This window comes from Gobio gobio (assembly GCF_949357685.1).
Source record: "Gobio gobio genome assembly, chromosome: 10".
Taxonomy (NCBI): Eukaryota; Metazoa; Chordata; class Actinopteri; order Cypriniformes; family Gobionidae; genus Gobio; species Gobio gobio.
In genome coordinates, this window is record NC_137116.1 from 15,729,843 (window position 1) to 15,739,842 (window position 10,000).

Consider the following 10,000-nt stretch of genomic DNA (forward strand, 5'->3'; position numbering starts at 1 on the left):
GACCTCAGGGTCAGGAGAGACCAATACCTGTTACACTCTAACGAACACTCTATACTGGCACCACACTCGAAGACATGCTGGGTTAAAAACAACCCAAGTTGAGCTGTTTTAGTCCAGCGATTGGGCTGTTTTAACCCAGCGATTGAGCTGTTTTATCCCAGCTGTTGGGTTGTTTTAGTCCAGCGATTGGGTTGTTTTATCCCAGCGATTGGGTTGTTTTAGTCCAGCGATTGGGTTGTTTTAGTCCAGCGATTGGGCTGTTTTATCCCAGCGATTGGGCTGTTTTAACCCAGCGATTGGGTTGTTTTAGTCCAGCGATTGGGCTGTTTTATCCCATCGATTGGGTTGTTTTTGTCCAGCGATTGGGCTGTTTTATCCCAGCGATTGGGTTGTTTTAGTCCAGCGATTGGGCTGTTTTATCCCAGCGATTGGGCTGTTTTAGTCCAGCGATTGGGTTGTTTTAGTCCAGCGATTGGGCTGTTTTATCCCAGCGATTGGGTTGTTTTAGTCCAGCGATTGGGCTGTTTTATCCCAGCGATTGGGTTGTTTTAGTCCAGCGATTGGGCTGTTTTATCCCAGCGATTGGGTTGTTTTAGTCCAGCGATTGGGTTGTTTTAGTCCAGCGATTGGGCTGTTTTAGTCCAGCGATTGGGCTGTTTTAGTCCAGCGATTGGGCTGTTTTATCCCAGCGATTGGGTTGTTTTACTCCAGCGATTGGGCTGTTTTATCCCAGCGATTGGGTTGTTTTAGTCCAGCGATTGGGCTGTTTTATCCCATCGATTGGGTTGTTTTAGTCCAGCGATTGGGCTGTTTTATCCCAGCGATTGGGTTGTTTTAGTCCAGCGATTGGGTTGTTTTAGTCCAGCGATTGGGCTGTTTTATCCCAGCGATTGGGTTGTTTTAGTCCAGCGATTGGGCTGTTTTATCCCAGCGATTGGGTTGTTTTAGTCCAGCGATTGGGCTGTTTTAACCCAGCGATTGGGTTGTTTTAATCCAGCGATTGGGCTGTTTTATCCCAGCGATTGGGTTGTTTTAGTCCAGCGATTGGGCTGTTTTATCCCAGCGATTGGGTTGTTTTAGTCCAGCGATTGGGTTGTTTTAGTCCAGCGATTGGGCTGTTTTATCCCAGCGATTGGGTTGTTTTAGTCCAGCGATTGGGCTGTTTTATCCCAGCGATTGGGTTGTTTTAGTCCAGCGATTGGGCTGTTTTATCCCAGCGATTGGGTTGTTTTAGTCCAGCGATTGGGTTGTTTTAGTCCAGCGATTGGGCTGTTTTAGTCCAGCGATTGGGCTGTTTTAGTCCAGCGATTGGGCTGTTTTATTCCAGCGATTGGGCTGTTTTAGTCCAGCGATTGGGCTGTTTTATCCCAGCGATTGGGTTGTTTTAGTCCAGCGATTGGGCTGTTTTATCCCAGCGATTGGGCTGTTTTAGTCCAGCGATTGGGCAGTTTTATCCCAGCGATTGGGCTGTTTTATCCCAGCGATTGGGTTGTTTTAGTCCAGCGATTGGGCTGTTTTAATCCAGCGATTGGGCTGTTTTATTCCAGCGATTGGGCTGTTTTATTCCAGCGATTGGGTTGTTTTAGTCCAGCGATTGGGCTGTTTTATCCCAGCGATTGGGCAGTTTTATTCCAGCGATTGGGTTGTTTTAGTCCAGCGATTGGGCAGTTTTATTCCAGCGATTGGGTTGTTTTAGTCCAGCGATTGGGCTGTTTTATTCCAGCGATTGGGCTGTTTTATTCCAGCGATTGGGTTGTTTTATCCCAGCGATTGGGTTGTTTTAGTCCAGCGATTGGGCTGTTTTATCCCAGCGATTGGGCTGTTTTAGTCCAGCGATTGGGCAGTTTTATCCCAGCGATTGGGCTGTTTTATCCCAGCGATTGGGTTGTTTTAACCCATCGATTGGGCTGTTTTAGTCCAGCGATTGGGCTGTTTTATCCCAGCGATTGGGCAGTTTTATTCCAGCGATTGGGTTGTTTTAACCCATCGATTGGGCTGTTTTAGTCCAGAGATTGGGCAGTTTTATCCCAGCGATTGGGCTGTTTTAACCCAGCGATTGGGTTGTTTTGGTCCAGCGATTGGGCTGTTTTTACCCAGCGATTGGGTTGTTTTGTCCCAGGGATTGGGCCGTTTTAACCCAGCGATTTGGTTGTTTTAGCCCAGCGATTGAGTTGTTTTAACCCAGAGATTGGGCTGTTTTAGGCGAGTGGTTGGGTTAAATGTTTGGCCAACCTGCTGGGTAGTTTTATTTAACTCAACTAGGCCTATTGTTTAAAAATTACTAACCCAAAATATGTTAGAAATTAACATTTATTTTGTAGGCCTATATGTTTAATAAATGAACATTATTAATACATTTAATAAATAATAATTAAACAATAATAAATTGAGTATTAATAAATGTTCACCTTTTGATTATTATTGTTGCCTTTAGTAATGAAGATCTACTCTAGATTCTGATTTTTAATTTCCAACCTATTTTGGGTTCATTTTAAGCGAGCCATAGAGTAATTTAAACAAGAGCTGGGTTAAATAAAACTACCCAGCACATTGGACAATCATTTAACCCAACCTCTGGGATAAAACAACCCAACCTCTGTAATAAAACAACCCAACCTCTGTAATAAAACAACCCAACCTCTGGGATAAAACAACCCAACCTCTGGGATAAAACAACGCAATCACTGGGTCAGTCCATTTTCAAACCGACTTGGGTTGTTTTTAACCCAGCATATTTTAGAGTGCTTACAGAAAGAAACTTTACCCTCCATTACAGTGAAAGGGTCCGTTAGAATATTAAAATGGTTCTCTTCAAGACAATAATAATAATAACAATGCAGAAAAACTCCTCATATTCATATTCCATCATTCATAACTACAGAACCAGCAGTCACACATGTGTAATACACAGCTCTGACATGGTTATTGAAACCCCGTCACACACTGATTTATTGACACACATTAGACAGAAGTTTCGCGGAGTGACGTCATAAACCCTCCGCGCCTTTCATACAAAGTAACGCGCGAGGGGAAAAGAAACAATACCGTTCCAAACACACCATCGTCATCCTCGGAATACACACACCGCGCAGCGGCGGCGCGCGCGATCATACGGAGCGAGCAGCTCGCGCTCAACTTGACTCTGTGTTGTACGTACCGCGTCTGACGCCGTCCTCACATCGATAGATCCATCAGAATCCCGATCACATCCAATCACTGATCGATCGATCCGCGGAAACCATCAGAAAAACAACCAGGCGAACAATACGCGGCTCATTCAGTTACACACACTCACACACACACACACACACACACGAGCGGCTGCTCATCCTATTAGAGATGAAGCTTTACTGAGCTGAGCTCACACACAGCAGCTGTCACACACACACACACACACACACACACACACACACACACACTCAGGGAGGAGCCTCGGTGCTCTGCGAGCTTTTGTTTCTTCGGAGCTGCTGTCAGACGCGAGATTCACCAGCAGACCACCGGTGTGTGTGTGTGTGTGTGTGTGTGTGTGTGTGTGTGTGTTTACCTCACAATTAATACAACACAAGCACGTGGAGTAATAACACACACTTCACTGCATCATCTGTGTGTGTTTTCTCAGGTCTTCCTTTAATTATATTGATGGATAATTCAGATCACCTTCAGCCAAAATAGATAATTCTTGTTTTTATATTGCAGTGTTGATTATAAATAATGTATCATTATTGTGTTAATAATCAGAATATCTTCATCTCTTCTCTGATGAGGAGGGCGGGGCCACCTGTCACTCACATCAGATCAACCAATAGCAAACCACAGCCATCCAATCAGAATCAAGCCCCGCCTACATCAGTTCTTGTTTGTGAAGCGTTGATATATATATATATATTGATATATATATATATATATATATATATATATATATATATATATATATATATATATATATATATATATATATATATATATATATATATAGATATATAGATATATAGATATATATATTAGTGGATTTTTTATATACACCGATCAGGCATAACATTATGACCTAATATTGTGACCCGTCAAGGCATGGACTCCAATATAAGGTGTGCTGTGGTATCTGGCACCAAGATGTTAGCAGCAGATCCTTTAAGTCCTGTAAGAACTGTGTATTCTGACCCTTTTCTATCAGAACCAGCATTTACTTCTTGAGCAGTTTGAGCTCCAGTAGCTCGTCTGTTTGATCACACGGGCATCAGTGAGCCTCGGCCGCCCATGACCCTGTGGCCGGTTCTCCACTGGTCCTCCATGACCCTGTGGCCGGTTCTCCACTGGTCCTCCATGACCCTGTGGCCGGTTCTCCACTGGTCCTCCATGACCCTGTGGCCGGTTCTCCACTGGTCCTCCATGACCCTGTGGCCGGTTCTCCACTGGTCCTTCATGACCCTGTGGCCGGTTCTCCACTGGTCCTCCATGATCCTGGGGCTGGTTCTCCACTGGTCCTTCATGACCCTGTGGCCGGTTCTCCACTGGTCCTCCATGACCCTGTGGCCGGTTCTCCACTGGTCCTTCATGACCCTGTGGCCGGTTCTCCACTGGTCCTCCATGACCCTGTGGCCGGTTCTCCACTGGTCCTCCATGACCCTGTGGCCGGTTCTCCACTGGTTCTTCATGAGCCTGTGGCCGGTTCTCCACTGGTCCTTCATGACCCTGTGGCCGGTTCTCCACTGGTCCTTCATGACCCTGTGGCCGGTTCTCCACTGGTCCTCCATGACCCTGTGGCCGGTTCTCCACTGGTCCTTCATGACCCTGTGGCCGGTTCTCCACTGGTCCTTCATGACCCTGTGGCCGGTTCTCCACTGGTTCTTCATGAGCCTGTGGCCGGTTCTCCACTGGTCCTTCATGACCCTGTGGCCGGTTCTCCACTGGTCCTTCATGACCCTGTGGCCGGTTCTCCACTGGTCCTCCATGACCCTGTGGCCGGTTCTCCACTGGTCCTCCATGACCCTGTGGCCGGTTCTCCACTGGTCCTCCATGACCCTGTGGCCGGTTCTCCACTGGTCCTCCATGACCCTGTGGCCGGTTCTCCACTGGTCCTTCATGACCCTGTGGCCGGTTCTCCACTGGTCCTCCATGACCCTGTGGCCGGTTCTCCACTGGTCCTCCATGACCCTGTGGCCGGTTCTCCACTGGTCCTCCATGACCCTGTGGCCGGTTCTCCACTGGTCCTTCATGACCCTGTGGCCGGTTCTCCACTGGTCCTTCATGACCCTGTGGCCGGTTCTCCACTGGTTCTTCATGACCCTGTGGCCGGTTCTCCACTGGTCCTCCATGACCCTGTGGCCGGTTCTCCACTGGTCCTTCATGACCCTGTGGCCGGTTCTCCACTGGTCCTCCATGACCCTGTGGCCGGTTCTCCACTGGTCCTTCATGACCCTGTGGCCGGTTCTCCACTGGTCCTTCATGACCCTGTTGCCGGTTCTCCACTGGTCCTCCATGACCCTGTGGCCGGTTCTCCACTGGTCCTCCATGACCCTGAAGAAAGAGAGAGAGAGAGCGAGAGAAAGAGAGAGAGAGAGAGAGAGAGAGAGAGAGAGAGTGGAGGAGGTGAAGCGAGGCGCTCGGGGCCTCTCGTCTTTGTGTGTGTGAAGCCCCTCGCCGGTGGTCCTGTCATCTCAGCGCAGTGTGACCCCTGAAACACAAGCTCCATTCAAACACATCAACACTTCAAATCTGCGCTCAGCGTCTGAGCGCGTCACAGCCCATAATGATGTGTTTATATGTGCTTCTGTCAGAGCATCTCCATCCAGAGCTGGAGCAGTAATGAGAGGGTGTAGCTGCTGTAATGACCGTTATTCCACCGGTCAGGCAAAGCCCAGACCGTCAGGAGACACTGGCCGTTCTCACTCAAGGAGAAAGTATGAGTGAGTCATTTCTCATGAGCATCTTCTGATGGTGACACAAGGAAAGTGCTTTACACGTGATTCAGGATGTGATGATGATGGTGATGATGATGATGATGATGATGATGTGATGATGATGATGGTGTTAACGTTCTGGGAATCGTGTCATGAGAACACGGACATAATGCAATAAACAACCATTTAACAACACAAACCCCTAAAACTGACAACACAAATAAGATCTGAAAAAGTCAACAGTGTTTTACTATATATATTACATTAAAGGCACAGTATGTAAGATTTCTGGATTAATATCCTCTAGATCGGTGTTATATATTGTGTTAAACACCCAAATGTGTCCAAGAATGTTTAAATCAGTGATTTTTAGTAATTAAAGGCGCAATATGTACGATTTTTGGAACAGTGTTATATATTTTTTTAAAATTATTGTTCTTGTCAAATGATTTGAAAACCGTGATACACTACAATTCAACAGTTTGAGCTAAGAAAACGATAAAATAATATTGGATAGATAGATAGATAGATAGATAGATAGATAGATAGATAGATAGATAGATAGATAGATAGATAGATAGATAGATAGATAGATAGATAGATAGATAGATAGATAGATAGATAGATGGGCAGTGACAGTGGGAGCAGCTGCTCATCAGAGTGATAGAGTGATAGAGTGATTGAGTGATAGAGTGATAGAGTGATTGAGTTATAGAGTGATAGAGTGACTGAAATGGGCAGTGACAGCGGGAGCAGCTGCTGATCGAGTGACTGTAATGAGCAGTGACAGCGGGAGCAGCTGCTCATCAGAGTGATAGAGTGATAGAGTGAGAGAGTGAGAGAGTGATAGAATGACGGTGAGAGAGTGAGAGAGTGACTGTAATGGGCAGTGACAGTGGGAGCAGCTTCTCATCAGAGTGATAGAGTGATTGAGTGATAGAGTGATAGAGTGAGAGAGTGACTGTAATGGGCAGTGACAGTGGGAGCAGCTTCTCATCAGAGTGATAGAGTGATTGAGTGATAGAGTGATAGAGTGAGAGAGTGACTGTAATGGGCAGTGACAGTGGGAGCAGCTTCTCATCAGAGTGATAGAGTGTGTGAGTGATAGAGTGATAGAGTGATAGAGTGAGAGAGTGACTGAAATGGGCAGTGACAGCGGGAGCAGCTGCTCATCAAAGTGAGAGAGTGAGAGAGTGATAGAGTGAGAGAGTGAGAGAGTGATAGAATGACAGTGAGAGAGTGACTGTAATGGGCAGTGACAGCGGGAGCAGCTGATCATCAGAGTGATTGAGTGATAGAGTGATAGAGTGATAGAGTGATAGAGTGAGAGAGTGACTGTAATGGGCAGTGACAGTGGGAGCAGCTTCTCATCAGAGTGATAGAGTGATTGAGTGATAGAGTGATAGAGTGATAGAGTGAGAGAGTGACTGAAATGGGCAGTGACAGCGGGAGCAGCTGCTCATCAAAGTGATAGAGTGAGAGAGTGATAGAGTGATATAGTTATAGAGTGATAGAGTCAGAGAGTGATAGAGTGAGAGAGTGAATGTAATGGGCAGTGACAGTGGGAGCAGCTGCTCATCAGAGTGATAGAGTGAGAGAGTGATAGAGTGATATAGTTATAGAGTGATAGAGTCAGAGAGTGATAGAGTGAGAGAGTGACTGTAATGGGCAGTGACAGCGGGAGCAGCTGCTCATCAGAGTGATAGAGTGGTAGAGTGAGAGAGTGATAGAGTGATATAGTGAGAGAGTGAGAGAGTGAGAGAGTGAGAGAGTGAGAGAGTGAGAGAGTGAGAGAGTGAAAGAGTGATAGAGTGATAGAGTGACTATAATGGGCAGTGACAGTGGGAGCAGCTGCTCATCAGAGGGATAGAGTGATAGAGTGATAGAGTGAGAGAGTGACTGTAATGAGCAGTGACAGCTGGAGCAGCTGCTCATCAGAGTGATAGAGTGATAGAGTGAGAGAGTGACTGTAATGGGCAGTGACAGCGGGAGCAGCTGCTCATCAGAGTGATAGAGTGATAGAGTGAGAGAGTGACTGTAATGGGCAGTGACAGCGGGAGCAGCTGCTCATCAGAGTGATAGAGTGATAGAGTGAGAGAGTGACTGTAATGGGCAGTGACAGCGGGAGCAGCTGCTCATCAGAGTGATAGAGTGATAGAGTGAGAGAGTGACTGTAATGGGCAGTGACAGCGGGAGCAGCTGCTCATCAGAGTGATTGAGTGATAGAGTGAGAGAGTGACTGTAATAAGCAGTGACAGCGGGAGCAGCTGCTCATCAGAGTGATAGAGTGAGAGAGTGACTTTAATGGGCAGTGACAGCGGGAGCAGCTGCTCATCAGAGTGATAGAGTGATAGAGTGATAGAGTGATAGAGTGATAGAGTGATAGAGTGATAGAGTGATAGAGTGATAGAGTGATTGTAATGGGCAGTGACAGCGGGAGCAGCTGCTCATCGGAGAGTTAGAGTGATAGAGTGTTAGAGTGATAGAGTGAGAGAGTGAGAGAGTGACTGTAATGGGCAGTGACAGCGGGAGCAGCTGCTCATCAGAGTGTGTCCTGTGGGATCACCGGAGCTCCTCCTCTGATTGGACAGCGGTTCTGAAAGGTTAGCTGTAGGTAAACCTGCTGGTGCGGTGACAAGCACTCACAGCTTCTGCTGAATAAATCATCTCAGCGCTGGCACACCATAGAGCTCATCAATCTTTCAGCCCAGCGCCGCACTTACTCACTGCCTACAGGTCCAACATTATCTGACTATTCAGAGCTCGCATGCCTTATTCATCACTTCCTGCTGTGCTCGCTGACCTCAGATCAGGCCAATGAAGAGTCCCGCATGAGAAGCCGCCCGGACAGGAGATGGGATTCACCATCGCCAGCAGATTCCCAGATTCCTAGATTCCCAGATACCCAGATACCCAGATTCCCAGATACCCAGATACCAAGATTCCCAGATACCCAGATACCCAGATACCCAGATACCCAGATACCCAGATTCCCAGATACCCAGATACCCAGATTCCCAGATACCCAGATACCCAGATACCCAGATTCCCAGATACCCAGATACCAAGATTCCCAGATACCCAGATACCCAGAGTCCCAGAATCCCAGATTCCTAGATTCCCAGATTCCCAGATACCCAGATACCCAGATACCCAGATTCCCAGATTCCAAGATTCCCAGATTCCCAGATACCCAGATACCCAGATACCAAGATTCCCAGATACCCAGATACCCAGATACCAAGAGTCCCAGATTCCCAGATACCCAGATACCCAGATACCCAGATACCCAGATTCCCAGATACCCAGATTCCCAGATTCCCAGATACCCAGAGTCCCAGATACCCAGAGTCCCAGAATCCCAGATTCCCAGATACCCAGATTCCCAGATTCCCAGATTCCCAGATACCCAGATTCCCAGATACCCAGATACCCAGATTCCCAGATACCCAGATACCCAGATTCCCAGATACCCAGATACCCAGATACCAAGATTCCCAGATACCCAGATACCCAGATACCAAGAGTCCCAGATTCCCAGATACCCAGATACCCAGATACCCAGATACCCAGATACCCAGATACCCAGAGTCCCAGATTCCCAGATACCCAGATACCCAGATACCCAGATACCCAGATACCAAGATTCCCAGATACCGAGATACCCAGATACCCAGATACCCAGATACCCAGATACCCAGATACCAAGAGTCCCAGATTCCCAGATACCCAGATACCCAGATACCCAGATACCCAGATACCCAGATTCCCAGATTCCCAGATACCCAGATACCCAGATACCCAGATACCAAGAGTCCCAGATACCCAGATACCCAGATACCCAGATACCCAGATACCCAGATTCCCAGATACCAAGATACCCAGATTCCCAGATACCAAGATTCCCAGATACCCAGATACCCAGATTCCCAGATACCCAGATACCCAGATACCCAGATACCCAGATTCCCAGATACCCAGATACCCAGATACCAAGATTCCCAGATTCCCAGATTCCCAGATACCCAGATTCCCAGATACCCAGAGTCCCAGATACCCAGAGTCCCAGAATCCCAGATTCCCAGATACCCAGATTCCCAGAT

General features: G+C 47.3%; 1 protein-coding gene across 1 annotated transcript in view; it reads right to left on the reverse strand.

Annotated features, from left to right (window-relative positions):
• sema6a (sema domain, transmembrane domain (TM), and cytoplasmic domain, (semaphorin) 6A) overlaps positions 1-3,297 on the reverse strand; it is a 106,201-nt gene extending 102,904 nt beyond the window's left edge. The window contains exon 1 of the mRNA XM_079826299.1: positions 3,158-3,297. The gene's annotated coding sequence lies outside the window, so the exon portion shown is untranslated. The remainder of the gene's footprint in view (positions 1-3,157) is intronic.
• Positions 3,298-10,000: the final 6,703 nt, after the last annotated feature.